General features: G+C 42.1%; 1 protein-coding gene across 3 annotated transcripts in view; it reads left to right on the top strand.

Moving 5' to 3' along the window:
• The window catches only part of ndst2a (N-deacetylase/N-sulfotransferase (heparan glucosaminyl) 2a), a 565,725-nt gene that overhangs the window by 228,348 nt on the left and 320,676 nt on the right, over positions 1 to 16,701 (top strand). For all 3 annotated transcript variants that reach the window (XM_041176609.1, XM_041176606.1, XM_041176608.1), the window contains one exon: positions 16,653 to 16,701. The gene's annotated coding sequence lies outside the window, so the exon portion shown is untranslated. The remainder of the gene's footprint in view (positions 1 to 16,652) is intronic.

Genomic DNA, 16,701 nt, shown 5'->3' with positions numbered 1-16,701 from the left:
AATGTAGAGAGCATTATTCTTTTTACTTCCAATCTGCAACAGTACATTAAAACATAAATTAAAGTAAAAAATAATGGTTCCAGATAACTTCAAATTGCTTCCAGTTGGTAAATTAATGATTTGTATTAGGGGAACCTCAATGTTATGGAACAGCTGATGGTAAATGCTGAGCTGTTCAAATCCCAAAGAGAAACTTGAAACAACTGCCACAACTGTTTTGCAATTTGTATATTTATTTCATGATGGGTGCCTTGAATTCAGTAATAAGTCCATCGAGTCTTAGGGGGTTTTTACAAAATTAAATTAAACATTTATTAATAAAATAAATAATTTTAAGCATATACATAGGTCTACAAATTACTACTATGATAACTCCCAGCTCCCCTGCTTAATCTAACTCCCAGTTACATGTCCATTAAGGCAACAGCATAAACAAAATAGATTTAAACAGACCCAGGCAAAGCACACACCCTGGACGGTTGAATTCAAAGTGAATTTTTCTCCGCTTCGGTTCCTTGTAGACAGCAGCTTGAGGCTTGGATGCTGGAGGCTTTTCACACTTGTGTTATTTCTTAAGATACCTGCCCTTACACACAGGTTTCTCTTCTTTATACATATTTTCCCCTTTGAATACAAATTCCCATTGTATTCACTATGTCTTTTGACTTTACCTCTCTAATAATAAAAAATCTATCACAGTGATAATTTTACCAGCAATCTTTGGGAAGAATAACCATATTGTTTCTTAACTTCTTCTGGCTAGGTGTAACATTTCACCCCCTCTTTTGAATTCAAGCCAGTCTGGTTTATTTAAAAATGCAAATGTTCCCTTTACACTTCGCATTCTAAAACTTCACCCATGTTTACCCATTTAGCATTTTAAACCTAGCTTCTCTTCTTACATCAAACCCTTCAGACCATCTGTCTTTAATTCAGTTAAGTCCCATACATGCACACACGCACAGACCCATCGACACAGATCCTACTATTACCCTAGCTTACGATAAATTCCAATAACATTATGGAAATTATTATATCTTCCTGACAATCAGAAATTCTGGTTAGTAGAGAATTCCGGCTGGTAGAGTGACAGATAACACAAAGTTTACTGTATTTTGAAATGGCCGTTATTGGTTGGGCAGATATTACAGGCACAGTGAGATCTCACAGCATCAATTAAAATCTAAATAGTAAAATTAAGACAGAAACAGAAGAGTACCATGAGGACAAAGGAAAGGTTCAACTTGCTTTATTGTTCTTCTTTATGTGTCATACAATTAATATTATGATCACAGCAGTCCCAGTATCAAAATACATTTATTTCTGTGGCATTAACGTTTGTTTCAGTAACATGGTACATTGGTATCCTGCGGGCATGAAAGGTGCCATGTAAATGCAAGTTTATTCTTTATTGAATAGTTGACGGCAAACAAATGAGAAACACAGTGCTTGTGTTTTCTGCAAGTTGCACAGCCCAAACTGAAGTTATCTTGCATTGTGTTGGCGTGATTTATCCCCTGAGCTTTTTAGTTCGATGGTGAAGTGTTACAAAAGAAAAGCATTGTTGTTGCATTTCCATGCCGAGCATTTTTCTGTTTAATGAGCCTGCTTATAAATTAGTCACATTGTGTAAAAAAAACTAATCACTTGCTAGTTGTTTCTGAAATTACTGTCAATGTTACATATGTCTTATAAATATAGCTGGAGCATAGTGATTTTTGCCAAATGTCTCACTTAGAGATACAGAACACACACACAAAACTGCAAATAGATCTTACAATTCTAAGTGCCGCCAATTAATTCCCTTCATTTTCTTTTCACTATGTATTTTCCTGCAGCAGGATGTTTTAAACAGCTCCTTGTATTGTCCTTTCCAGTCACACAGGCAGCTGTTTCCTCATTTAGATTTCAGTTAGTACAGAGCATCGACACCAAGTTCGGAACACGTTTCCACTGTGCTATCCAAAGATTTTTGAGCTTCACGATACCCACTTCAGTTTTGATCTTCGCAAACCATGGGCTGGATTTTCCACCTCCGCCTGCCACCAGGATCATCCGGTGCTGCCGAGGGTCGATGGGGTTTTGGCTGGGCTGCCGAATTTCCCACTGTGATGGAGCTGGAAAATCCTGGACTCTGTGTGTGCGTGTGCGTGTGTGTGTGTGTGTGTGTGTGTCGCTGTGTGATTGAGTCCCTGCATGTGTGTGCATTTGTCTTTTTAATTCATTCATGGGATGTGGGTGATGCTGATTGAAGGGTCATGAGGACTCGACAGGTCAACTCTTTTCTTCTCCACCGATGCTGCCAGACCTGCTGAGTTTTTCCAGGTAATTCTGTTTTTGTTTTGGATTTCCAGCATCCACAGTTTTTTTGTTTTTATTATTAGTTTAGCCCACTCATATTCTGTCAATGTGCACATACAACTAGAAGAAGCAACATTGCTGCTCTGGCTGCTATCAGTGGACAGTTGACCAAGTTACCAACGGTGTCCACATGGGGGGTATTCCAGTGAGGGTACAACATATGTATGAAGCCTTCTGTATGTCGGTGGAGTCCAGGAATTTCTGGGGTCTGTTAAACTCAGCACACAGCTAATCTTGAGACCTCTGTGGCTGAAATGTCTTCTACAATGCTCTGCTGTACACTCTCTCTCCAGCCTTTCGATTAGAGAGCTCCTGACATCCTTCACCGGTCTTTAGAGGGCCAATACGCTAATGGAGCTGTTTGCTTCCTGAGCCATTATGAGATGCAGTAACTGTGATGGGTTGCTTGGGTCCAGGAGCACAGGAGGCTCAACTGACACCTGACAATATAAATGCACTCTTACTAATCACGCCTAGCACATTATACCTCCTCCTTAATTAAGCCATGTCCAAATGAAGTTGAAGGATGACTTCCCACTGATGAAAAGGTTCCTGACCGGACATTAACCTGCTACATTTCCAGGCTTTCTTAACGAGGCTTAACCAACGACAGGTTCCTTTTGAGTTGTTACCATTTAATTACCAGGGTCAGCGATTTCCTAAAATGCCAATTTGTCATTTAACCTTCTCTTGGCTGCTTCACTAATGGCTTTCCACTAACCTTCATTAACTCTGGTGAAATTAAAATGCTATATTTGGCTCTCGTATGTTATCTGTTGTGTAATGACATTCCTGTGACAGCTGTGGACAACCTTCTGATTTGCTCTGAGATGTTCATATCTCTTGATGATGTTTTGCCTGTCATTGTGGCGAGTTTGATACATCTCCACAGTTCTGGTCATAATCACTCATTCTCCCAGTTTTTTCTTCACATTTGAGTCCCTTGCCAACTAGAATGAGACTAAAAAGATTGCAACCAAGTTTGTGACATTGTCCACAAATGAGGGCCTGTCCAAAACATCTGTCCAAAACATCTGTCCAAAACATCTGTCAATCAAGGACTGAACATAGAAGCATAAAAAACAGGAGTTTTGGCCCCTCGGAGTGGCTCCACCATTCAATTAGATAATTGCTGATCTGTATCTTACGCCATTTACCTGCCTCGGTTCTATAACCCTTAATACCCTTGCCTGACAAAGGGATCTCAGCTTCAGCTTTGAAGTTTTCAATTGACCGCAACATTTTATGGGGCTGATTTTCAGATTTCCTGAACGCGTAGCCTCCAAGAACGCAGCAGGTATGTTCGAAAAAGCTAAGAACTAATTCTAGCACTTCACATTCTAGTAGACTTGTTGAACGTTCAAGGTATAAATTAATAATGCTCCAAAGCAGCCATCCCATTCCACTATGAAATTCATCTAATAAAAGACATATGGCAACAAAACTCGAGTTTTGTTTTAACTCTTCATTCATACTTGTGATGAGGGCATTTCTGGAAAGGTGATGATGAGCCTGCTGCAGTCTGTGGTGAAGCTACTCTCGCCCAGCTGTTGGGCAGGGAGTTCCAGGATTTTGACCTACAGACGATGAAGGAACAATGATAACATTTCCAAGTTGGGATGGTGTGTGACTTCATGGGGAGCTCGGAAGTAATGGGGCTCTCATGAACCTAGTGCACTTGTTCTTGTTTTATTCTTTCATGGGATGTGAGCATTGCTGGCATGGCCAACATTTATTGACCATCCCTAATTGCCCTTGAGAAGGTGGGGTGAGCCACCACCTTGAATCAGTGCAGTCCATGTGGTGTAGGTACACCCATGGTGCTGATAGGGAGGGAGTTCTAGGGTTTTGATCCAGTGACGGTGAAGGAATGGCAATATATTTCCAAGTCAGGACAGTGAGTGGCTTGGAGGGGAACTTGCAACTTCCCATCTGTCTGCTGCCCTTGTCCTTTGATGTGGTGGAGGTCGTGGATTTGGAAGGTGCTGTTGAAGGACCAAGGGACTTGGTGAATTGTAGCAGTGCATCTTGTAGATAGTACACACTTCTGCCACCATACATCTGCAGTGGAGGGAATGAATGTTTAAGTTGGTGCATGGGGTGCCAATCAAGCGAACTGCTTTGCCCTGGATGTTGTTAAGCTTCATGAGTGTTGTTGGAACTGCACTCATCCCAGTAAGTGTAGTGTAATCCATCACACTCCTGACTTGTATTTTGTAGGTAATGGGCAGGCTTTGGGGAGTCAGGAGGTGAGTTACTTGTTGCAGAATTCTCGGCCTCTGACCTGCTCTTGTACTTAGGAACTTAGGAAATAGAAGCAGGAGTGAGCTATTCAACCCCTCGAGCCTCCTCCTCCATTCAGTTAGATCATGGCTGATTTTTGATCTCAATGCTATTTTCCCACACTATCCCTATATCACTTGATATCTTTAATAACTAGGAATCTATCCACTTCTGTCTTGAACATACTCAATAACTGAGCTTCCGCAGTCCCTCTGGGACAGAGAATTCCAAAGATTCACCAACCTCTGAGTGAAGAAATTCCTTCTCATCTCCATCCTAAATCACCTACCTCTTACCCTGAGACTGTGTCCCCTGGTTCTAGACACCCCCCACCCCTCACCAGCCAGGGGAAACACACCTCCTACATCTGCCCTGTCAAGCCCTGTAAAAACTTTGCATGTTTCAATGACATCAACTCTCATTCTTCGAACTTCACTAAATCAAGATAACCTATCAAATTGATTTCTCAATCAAAGAGGCAATCTGGTTTTCTAATGTGATTATAATGAATATGGCATATTCTGTTTTAGTAAGCAATCAAAATTCAACTTTTGAATCACACGTTAATTTGGACAGTAGAGAATTATGGATTGATCCTGAATTTCCTTTTCCTCTTAATCTGCATTCCATCTTTCCTGGCTACTGGAAATTTTGCCAAATCTACATAATATGAGGCTATTAATTAGGTTTTGAAGCCATATTAGTGGATAATCTTCAGGTATTGTAAGTGCACAACAGTAGTGATCTATGAGATGATCTGTTGGGTTAATGAAGCAACATTAAGGTATCGAGACCTTATATCTCAGCCTCTTACAGAAAGAATTCAGTCACTGAGAGGTTTGGTCATGTTGGCCACAGCTTCAAGGAAATGCTGCTACCCAGACATCCCAGGATTGTTATTTCCAAGCGCAGCATGAGACATTTGGATGCTTAGATGCTCAGCTGCCTGAAGTAATGAGCTGATCTTTTCAAGCAGCTTATTTGCACGCACCTTCTGATGCTATAGGGAAGACATGTCTGTGCTCTGGTTGAGCAATAGGCACCAGCAGATGAAACCAGCGTGTAGGTATAGAGCCCCAGCATGGGCTGGAATCCTGTTCTCCTGCATCAAAGACACAAACTCACTTTGAAAATTAACCAGGAGCCAGTTCCTGAGCGCAGTGTACAAGCCTGTCACCACCGCCCACCACAACCACTCCATTTGTCAATTTAACACTCACTCTGCAAATTTATTAATTTATTAAAATCAGACATCTCACTTGTGTGCTGCACCTAAAACCATCATACCATAGTGCCAAATGGGGAAACTGTTCAGTATTAGAGGTTTAGTTATATAGGAAGATATCTGACCCATTATATTTGTGAATTGGGAGTGCTTGGGGATGCAATATGTAAAATAATTGGTTCTGTTTCACAAGCCTGGTGACATAACAATTACTTCAGGGCCCATCTCTTAAAACCTTTAAGGGCCCGCAAAGGGAATGGAATGTTTATTCCCCATTTGCCATTCAGACGTTTTGTTTAGTCTGAATTATATGAAACTCAAATTTAATTATGTAGTCATGCAATGGGTGATAAATGAAAATTGACATCTTATTCAACCTTCAATAAACTACCTGGTAGAATAACTCTCAGACCTTTGCTGCACACGATCTCAGATGAATAATGGGCACTGGAGTCAGGTTTTGGAGACCTAGAATCAGGTGAGGAAGGAACAGAAAGGGAAATGTTTATCATTTTACTTGCGATCCTATTTCAGGACAGCCATCCTTTCATTAAGCTGCTTTTCAAAATTAAACAGCAGGTATTTAATCACTCCAATTCACGCTTTGTCACTGGAGAAGAGAATGCAAAGTTGATGTGAGGCCTGCCTGAGGTGAAAGCGTCTTCATAAATGAACATGCTCTTCATTAAAAATACATCACCAAAGCAAATTTAACTTGCTTCAAAAGTAAACTAAAAATTGATATTAAGGCTCATCATTTTGGGTTTATAACAGTTTGAATTCACTACTTGGCTAGATTGGCAAAGGTGGGAATCTGCTCCTTAGGAGAATAGAAGGTTCAGAGGAGATTTGTTAGAGGTGTTCAAAATCATGAGAGGTCTGGACAGAGTTGTTAGGGAGAAACTGTTCCCATTGGTGGAAGGGTTGAGAGCCACAGGGCACCAAGCTAAGCTGATTGGCAAAAGAACCAGAGGCAACATGAGGAAAACTTTTTTTTACGCCACGACTGTTTAGAATCTGGAACGTATTGCCTGAGACTGTGGCTTACAAAGGGGAATTAGTTAGTTATCGGAAGGGCGAAATATTGCCAGGCTACAGGAAAGTGGGACTAGCTGAATTGCTCTTGCAAAGGATTGGCAAGGATATCACGGACTGAATGAGCTCCGGTGCTGCAATCATTCTGTGATTCCATGAAGTCAAATTAGGTTCTATTTTTACAGCTTGAGGCTTCAGTGTAAAAGGTTAGGAACATCTGATCCCCAGTATTGTTGCAGTTTGTTGGACCCATTCACACCACATTCAGCCTTCACTTTTAAATTCCTATTTTGCTATTGCCTTGATTCATAGTGTCTGCAACAGAATAGTTCTGCAGGGCTTCGAAATCCATCTTCCTCTGCCAAATTCTGTGTTTGCCTTAGAGTGTTGCCAACCAGCTGAGAGTCAGACAATGCCTGTTAAATGAAGGTTACTACAATTCACTGTATGTGAAACAATTTGAGAGATGTAATTTGAGCATTATGTAAATGCTAGTCTTTGTTGCTGTGCCTGTATCAAGTGTTCAACTTGCTGGAAAAGAGCTGATACTTTTATTCCTGTTTTGGTCATTAGCTTTACTGCTTTCAAATATTTCAGCTGGGTGAACTACTACTTTCTCTCAGCCTGCGGTTTACTTCACTCCATACTGGAACTATGCTGTACATCCTGCCATACAGTCTTTATATCACAAGAAATGCTTCATAGTCAGCAGCATTTTAATGCCCATATCCTAACTTCACCCCATGCTGGCTGATGTTCATTAGCTCCTGGTGCGGTCATGCCTCAATTTTAAAATGATCATGCTTGTGTTCAAATCTCTCCATAGCCTTGGCCCTCTCTACCTCTGCAACTTCCTCCAGCTCTACAACCATCAGAGACCTCTGAGCCCAACTCCCCACTCCCCCAATTCTGCTGCCCGTGCATCCCTGATTTCCTCCTTCACCATCCACAGTTGAGCTTTCAGCTGCCCGGGTATTAAACTCGGGAATTTAGGGACGATAAGCGCTGGCCTAACCAGCAACGCCCACGTCCCATGAACACATAAAACAATTCCCTCCCTAAACCCCTCTGCCCCTCCCTTGATCCTCCTTTAAGTTGCTCCTGACCTCTTCTCACTTAGCTTTTGGCTGCTTGTACTTGCATCTCTTGATGTGGCTTGATGTCAAATATTGTTTGACAATTCCTGTGAAGTGACTGGGAACATTTCGCTTTGATAAAGGTGTTCTATAAATAAAAGTGTGTGAGTGGGTGGGGATGGGGATGGGGGGGTGGGGGGTGGTGGTGGTGGTAGTTAGGGTTTCCAATCCTCCAGGATTGGCTGGGAGTCTCCAAGAATTGAAGATCAATCTCCAGGACACTGCTATGTACAACCCTGGAGAAAAATCATCGGGACGTGAAAAAAAAGGTTTTTTTTGCCATTTTCTTTGAACATTTCTCTTCACCAGACATAAAAATATTGAAAATGGTAAAAAAAAAAAAGGCTGGTTGGCTGACAGTCAATCATCATCCAATTGGGTAAAGAGTCTTTTTGCTTTCCAATTGGTGTAGGAAGGCCGTATGTCACAAGGATGGGTGTGTTGGCCGACTAATGGCTGGAGCGAGGGGGCAAATCATGTGATGGAACCTCCAGGAATACATTTAATGAGCGTTGTAGTGTTATTAATCTGTTTAACATTAAACCAAACAAACAATTTATAACTATAATTACTTGTAATATAACTAGAAGAATAAATAACTGGACGTCGAACTTCAGATAGGCTGACCCTGAAAGGGTTTGGTTGGAAGTACTTAACAGTAGACCTGTCAAAGGCGAGGCCTGATGGTCAATACTGACAAACAAGCTGAGTGAATCGTAATATACTTCACCTTGTGCACAGCATCTTTTCAGGATGTGCAACTGTGCAATGAAACGTCAGTTATGCTGTCACCGCTATTATTAATGTCCTTTGTGCAAACACTTGTAAATGCTGGCCTGTCGTTCATTGGCTATGATGAGTCCAACCCATGGATCTAACTGTTCGGAATATAGGAGGAAAAATAGGAATCAGGAGGAGACCATTCAGCCCCTTGTGCCTGCACCACCATTCAATTAGACCATGGCTGATTTGCAGCTTAGAGCCATTTTACCTGTCTTGCTTCCATAACCCTTAATACCCTCACTGAACAGAAACCTAGCAATCTGTGGTTGACAACTTCCTGGGGGAATACAATTCACGTAGGGGATCCTCATCATCAGGAGCAGTTATTCAAACCCCTGTTTACCCTCAAGCCACCTTCCAACTCCTTGCTGCATCAAGGCAGTAGACGCTCTCTGATATTGCATCTCAAATGGTCGTGAATCAAGTGTTGAGCGTCGGCAATGTCAGCTGGTTGTTCCTCTGATAGATTGTGGGGTGGGGGAAATCACAGGCTGTTCTGTAAATGTGCTCACCCAGCGGAAGCTGCTCAAGGAGCTAGTTGGAATGGTAAGGATGTCCTGTTTCTCTTCTCCCTATGCCCATGGACATCGCGACCAATTATACCAGCCTGACCTCCACCATGGTTACCATCTGACAGCTTGGCAAGCGGCCAGTGATCACACCTGGACCTTTCTGCAGTATGCAGCTCAGCAACTCACTGCTTCAAAACTGTTGTGAAGCAACAACTAAATTCAATGTGTATTCGAAAATAAACATGAAGCCCGATTGTGCAACCCATCTGTGGGCAATGGTGTGCGATCAATTGTATGATTTGGAACACACTCACTGAAACTGGTGGTGGAAGCAAGTTCAATAGTAACTCTGAGAGGCATTTTGATACATACTTGCAGGGGAGAAAATTCCAGGGCTGTGCAGAAAGAGCACGGGAATGGGACTTACAGGATAACTCCCTCAAAAAAACCCAACAGAGGCAGGAAACTCTGATTGGCCTCCTTCAGTGCTTTTTTTTAAACTTTATTCCTTCATGGGATGTGGGCGTTGCTTGGCATTTGTTGCCCACCCCTCACTGTCCTCAACTGAGTGGCTTGCTCAGCCATTTCAGCGGGCAGTTAAAAATCAGCCACGTTGTTGTGGGTCTGGAGTCACATGTAGGCCAGACCATGTAAGGACGGCAGATTCCCTTCCCTAAAGGACATTAGTGAATACTGTAAGATTCTATATGCAACCAAGGTGTGTTTTAACACATCTGCTGGAAAGTATTTCATAATGCTGCCTGTTAGTTTTGGAAGTGCCATCAGTGGTCCTCACAGATGTTTGCATTCATGTTTTGATATTGATGGGTGTGGTTTATACAGAGGCTGAGCTGAATGAGCATCAGCCATCTGCTGTATTTTACTATATTTTTCTCTTATGTATAGATTAGGCAACCTTTATGTAACCTTAGTGCTGCATTATCATAGAATCAGAGAATGGTTACAGCATAGAGGAGGCTATTCAGCCTGTCATAGCTATGCTGGCCCACTGCAAGAGCAACTCACCTAGCCTCACTCCCTGCCTTTTCCCTGTAGCCCTTCAAGTTAAAGCAAGACACATGATTTTTTTTTTATTGCGCACATCCATTCTGTTGGCACCATCATTTGGGGGAGAAAGGGTAGGCAGACATATGGCAACATAATTCAATCGCTGTGTAAATTTTCAAGGAGACTCATCAGAATGAAGATGATTATTAGCTCCTTTTTATTGAAAAGTTTTTTTTCTGATCTTAAAAGTAGTTCATAAAAGAAACAACTTTGAGAAACGGCTACAAGGTTTAGTAAATTCATGATGATATTTGTGTAATTTTATGATAAAGACTACAGGCTAATCATGGGCCAGCTAGGTGAAGGCTGCTGTGGCAATGTCAGCTTTTATTGTTTGTACGTCAAGTCTCTTGGCATAGAATCAGAGAACGATACAGCACAGAAAGAGGTCATTTGGCCCCGCTTTTCCCATAGCCATCCAAATTTTTCCCATTAAATGTTTATCCAGTAGCCTTTTGAAAGTTACCGTGGAAACTGCTTCCACCGCCCTTTCAGGCAGTGCGTTCCAGATCATACCTTGCTGTGGAAGATTTTTATCCTCCCAATCCTTTAGCTCTTTTGCCAATTATCTTAGATCCGTGTCCTCTGGTTACCCGCCTTCTCCCCACAGGAACCAGTTTCTCCTGTTAGGATCCTAGACCAGAGCCCCAAGTTGTTGGTAAGATCCGGTTCGGGGCCAGTAACATTTTGTTTAAAATGGACAGTGTTTGAGATTCCAGACGCTTGCTCAGTGAATTAAGCCACAAGATTCCAAGGATTTCAAACAAACAAAAATAAAATTTACTGTGCAAGGTCAGAAAGATAAAACGCTTCATAATATTTATTTTATACTCTTAACATTTAAGGTTAACTTGAATTAACAGGCACACTGTGCACAATAAATGCCAAATGTGACCAAAACAGAGTCCACGGATTCCTCAACAACCGGCTCAGACGTCAGTAACTGTGAGTCAACTAATCTCGCTGAAACTCTGTCTCTCTCATGAGAGTTTCCAGTCTTTGCCTTCGAAGATTGAACCTGGAATTCTCTCCAAACGTCACTCCCGCTTGGATGGCATCAACATCGGTCCACCTCGCAGAGTTTCAAACTCGTCTCCTGAAATTCCATTCCCCTAGATTCTCAACTCTTCACTCAAACATCAACTCAGAAGCACAATTTCAGCCCTTCGGCTGTGCCCAGAACACAACTGCTCCAAAAAGGTACCTTGGCCCTAACGGCTTGCAACATGGAGTCACCAACCTTCAGCTGTCTTCTTGGAACTTAAGGGCGTCTCCTGAGCCCTCTTCATTTAAAGTCTGCTACTCGCAGCCCTTTTCTTGTTTGGAGCCTAATTCTTTGCTCCTCTCTTTTCTTCTTAACTTAACTGGGACCTGCCTCTGTTCCCTACGCGGGACTCTTCTCTTATGGACCTCTCCCTGTCCCTCCTCCCTTTGGGACCTCTCCTTGTCCCATGGCCTGGGACATATCATCCTGATTAAAACTGAATGCCTCTCAAACTTATGGTCACTGACCCTTGAACTGATATGGTGACCTATCACAACATTCCAAGAGGGCCCTGCCCTTGATTCTAGGCGGGAACAAATGTAACAAGCATTGGGATATCCAGTTCTTTAAATGTTACAATCTCCACAGACTACTAACTCACATAGCACCGGGAAATACAGGAAAAGATGGATTTCATCACACTCCTTATTTACTCCCATTCTTGATGTTGAACACCTCCAGCAAATCAAATTAAATCTCCCCTTAATCTTTGCTCCTCTGAGGTGAATTACCCCAGTTTCTCTAGTCTCTCCACATAACTGAAGACTTTCATTGCTGCAACCAATCTAATAAATCTCCTTCTAGGCTCTCTGAAAGACCATAATGTCCTTCCTAAAGCATGGTGCAGAATTGGTTGCAAAACCCCACTTGGGGCCTAACTGGTATTTTAGAAACATTTACCATGACCTCCTTGTTTTTACACCACAGCTTCTGCCTTAAGCCGTTTGATAATATTTTGAGCTTTTGTGCAATTTGCTATTGTTCGACACACCAGCAGAGCAATGAGAAGCAGTCCCATGACTGTGACATTTTCATGGGCAGTAGAGTGAGCTTTGGCTTGGCAAGAGATTTAGCCGGTTAGTAACAGCACCTGTAATATTAAAGCTCTTGAAATTTGAACTACCATTCCAGCTCTGAAATAAGGATGTCAACTTGAAGTTTTTCACCATATTACCTCCCAGTGCCACATCTCCATCGTTGGCCAGCATCCCCATCTTCATAGGGCACCACCTGCTAACTGAGTGGTGAAGTGACGATTGATTACCGGGCTGAATGATTCCTAATTTCAACCAGACAGCCCTTTTCCCAACCCCGAGTGTTTTTTGTAACTGATGAGCGAAAGTGTACATAGAAGATATTTTAGGAAAATACAAAATACTTTCTGACAACTTGTTGACCTTTCTTCAAGATTTATCACAGCAGTGCTCTAAAGATTAATGTAGACCCCCAGAGCAATGCTGGAGAGTTGGAAACCCAATTTTGAGTGATGCTCAGCTCACTCTACTGCCCATGAAAAAGCTGTAAAATCTAGTGACTCTCACTAGACTGGGGACACTTTACTGCATTCTAGTAATCTGTAAATTAAGAATCAAAACCATGCTAAAATTGTTGATTTAATATAGAAATACAGCTTCAGCCTTCAGTATTAGACTAAGATCTACAGGATTTATTTGTGCTGTCTACAGGATTTATATATTGGCAAACCACCCGTAGTGCAATTGTAATTGTATGAATTACTGTCAACGGTTAGCAAGCAGCAAAAGAAAGCAAGATTTGCACTTATTTGGCGCCCTTAATAGCCTTAGGACATCCCAAAGCGCTTCACAGCCAAGGAAGTACTTTTGACATCTCGTCACTGTTGTTACGTGGGAAACATGGCAGCTATTTTGTGCACAGCAAGATCCAAAGGGCAGCCATGTGATACTGAAGAGATAACTACTCCTTGTAGGGAAACTTATTGGGGATGCGCACCTTTCACTCAGGATAAATGATGGCATGAAACACTTCACATCTGTCATTGTAAAACTCAGTCTACCAAATGTGACTGAAAGGTTGCTTCACTTTGGGCCTTCTTGCTTTGACTGATGCTTCTTTTGATATGCTGGACTGAATGGCCTCCTTCTATGATGTAACCATTCTATGATTCCTTGGTTCATTCATATGATGTGGGAGCCATTGGCAAGGGCAGTATTTATTGCCCACCCCTAATTGCCCTCGAGAAGTTGGTGGTGAGCCAGCATTCTTGGGCACCTGATTGGCTCACTAACCATTTCAGAGGGCAGTTAGGAGGCAGTTGCATTGTCATGGGTCACATAGGCCTGACTGGGTGAGGAATGCAGATTTCCTTCCCTGAAGGACCTGATTAAACTAGTTGGGTTGCCATTAACTTTAAGAAAGTGTCTACATCCCTGTTCAACATATGATTGTAAACGCACAGCCTGAACACTAGTGTTGGCTGAGAGCGCCATATGTATTTGATTTAAGGGAAGGGACACTGGCAGAGGGCCTATAAATGCCTCCTCAAACTGATCATTGCTACTGAGTGCAGCAAATCCAAATACAAGGAGCCAACCAGCTCTTTCTAAATGATATAAAAATATCTCTTGATTCTCGTGAGTCCTCTGACCGCAATTACGATTAACCTCAGCTGAAGGCAGCCCTCTTGCTAATCATAAAATTTTTAAAAATATTGTTATGGAATGTGGGTGTCACTGACAAGGCCAGGATTTGTTACTCATCCCTAAATGCCTTTGAACTGAATGGTTTGCTAGGCCATTTCAGAGGGCAGTTTAGTGTCAACCATATTGCTTTGGATCTAGAGACACATGTAGACCAGACCAGGTAAAGATGGCAAATTTCCTTCCCTCAAGGAACTCCTTTCCTAACAGCACTATGGGTGTACCTACACCACATGGACTGGAATGGTTCAAGAAGGTGGCTCACCGTTACTTTCTCAAAGCCAATTAGACACGGGCAATAAAAATGCTGCTCTACCCAGCGACGTCCAGACCCCACAAAAATAATTTTGAAAAATTAGTGAACCAGATGGACTTTTTATGACAATTGATGATAGTTTCATTAATTACCTGAGGTTAACTTTCAATTCCAAATGTATTAATTAATTCAATTTAAATTCCATCAGCTGCTGTGGTGGGATATGAACCCATGTTCCCAGAACATTAGCATGGGGCCTTCTGGGCTTTTAGTTCAGCGTCACTACTAATATGCCCAATCGTATCAGGTAGTGCAGAGGGTATAGAGAAGGAGGAACTTAGAACAATCACCATCATTGGAGAAAAAGTACTGAGCAAACAATTGGGATTAAAGGGTGACAAGTCCCCAGGACTTGATGGCCTACATCCCAGTGTCTTAAAGGAAGTGGCAGCGGAGATAGTGGATGCATTGGCTATAATATTCCAAAATTCCCTGGATTCTGGAAAGGTTCCAGTGGATTGAAAAAATGCTAATATAATGCCCTTATTCAAAAAAGGAGGGGGGGCGGTGCAGAAAGTAGGAAACTATAGACCAGTTAATTTAACATCTGTTGTTGGGAAATTGTTGGAATCCATTATTAAGGAAGTAGTAATGGGGCACTTGGAAAGTCAAAATGCAATCTCAGAGTCAGCATGGTTTTATGAAGATTAAGTCGTGTTTGACTAATTTACTCGAGTTCTTTGAAGATGTGACAAGCAAAGTGTATAATGGGGATCCTGTAGATGTAGTATATCTGGACTTCCAGAAGGCCTTTGATGAGGTGCGGCACAAAAGATTAATTCACAAGATAAGATCACATGGAGTTAGGGGTAATATATTAGCTTGGATAGAGGATTGTCTAATCAACAGAAAGCAGAGAGTCGGGTTAAATGGGTCTTTTTCTGGATGGCAAGCTGTAACTAGTGGGGTGCCACAGGGTTCGGTCCTTGGGCCCCAACTATTTACAATCTATATTAATGACTTGGATTCAGGGATAGAAGGTACTATGGCTAAATTTGCAGATGACACCAAAATAGGTGGGAAAGTAAGTTGCAATGAAGAAATAAGAAATTTACAAATGGATATGGACAGGTTAGGTGAATGGGCCAAAATTTGGCAGATGGAGTTTAACGTGGATAAGTGTGAGGTTATCCATTTTGGTCAGAAGAATAAAAAGGCGACTTATTATTTAAATGGAGAGAAACTTCAGAATGCTTCAATGCAGAGGGATCTGGGTGTCCTTGTGCATGAATTGTTGAAAGCTAGTATGCAGGTACAGCAGGTAATAAGGAAGGCAAATGGAATTTTGGCATTTATTGCTAAAGGAATAGAGTATAAAAATAGGGAGGTGTTGTTGCAACTTTACAAGGCATTGGTGAGACCGCACCTGGAGCACTGTGCAGAGTTTTGGTCCCCTTACTTGAGGAAGGATGTAGTTGCACTGGAGGCGTTTCAGAGGAGGTTCACTAGATTGATTCCAGAGATGCGGGGCTTGTCTTATGAGGAGAGATTGAGCAGTTTAGGCCTATACTCGCTAGAGTTTAGAAGGATGAGAGGAGATCTAATTGCGGTATATAAGATGCTAAAGGGAATAGACAAAGTAGATGTGGAGCGGATGTTTCCCCTTGTGGGTCATTCTAGAATGAGAGGCCATAGTTTTAGGCTAAGGGGTGGTAGATTTAAATCAGAGATGAGGAGGAATTTCTTTTCTCAAAGGGTCGTGAATCTGTAGAATTCACTACCTCAGAGTGCAGTGGATGCCAGGACGCTGAATAAATTTAAAGAGGAGATAGACAGATTTTTAATTAGTAACGGGTTGAACGGTTATGGGGAGAGGGCAGGAAATTGGAGTTGAGGCTGAAATGAGATCAGCTATGATCATATTGAATGGCGGGGCAGGCTCGAGGGGCTGAATTGCCTACTCCTGCTCCTTGTTCTTATGTTTATCTTCCCACCAGCCTTAAGCTGATGCATAGTCTGATATGAGGGTCTCGGAAGATGCCGTAAAAAAAATATTCTGACACAAGTCACTGGAAGGGTCCCACGCAACGAGTTTGATGTTCGATATTGGCTGAAGTATTTTGCCTCCGAGAACTGTGCCAATCAGTCCATGTACGCCCTAGAAGGTTGAAGGGTTGGTTGAGTTCAAGCCTGTGGTAAACACAAAGGGGTTACAAGAGGATCCAATCTCGATTCTGGTTTTAAAGATTTTGTTTTTTCTTGCCCTTCAGGAAATCAGAATAAAGGAGGAGGAAATTTGTGCAGAAAGTGGAATTTACT

Source organism: Carcharodon carcharias, chromosome 28 (assembly GCF_017639515.1).
Source record: "Carcharodon carcharias isolate sCarCar2 chromosome 28, sCarCar2.pri, whole genome shotgun sequence".
Taxonomy (NCBI): Eukaryota; Metazoa; Chordata; class Chondrichthyes; order Lamniformes; family Lamnidae; genus Carcharodon; species Carcharodon carcharias.
Note: the sequence above shows the minus strand (reverse complement) of the source record. Positions and strands in the feature narration are given on the sequence as shown.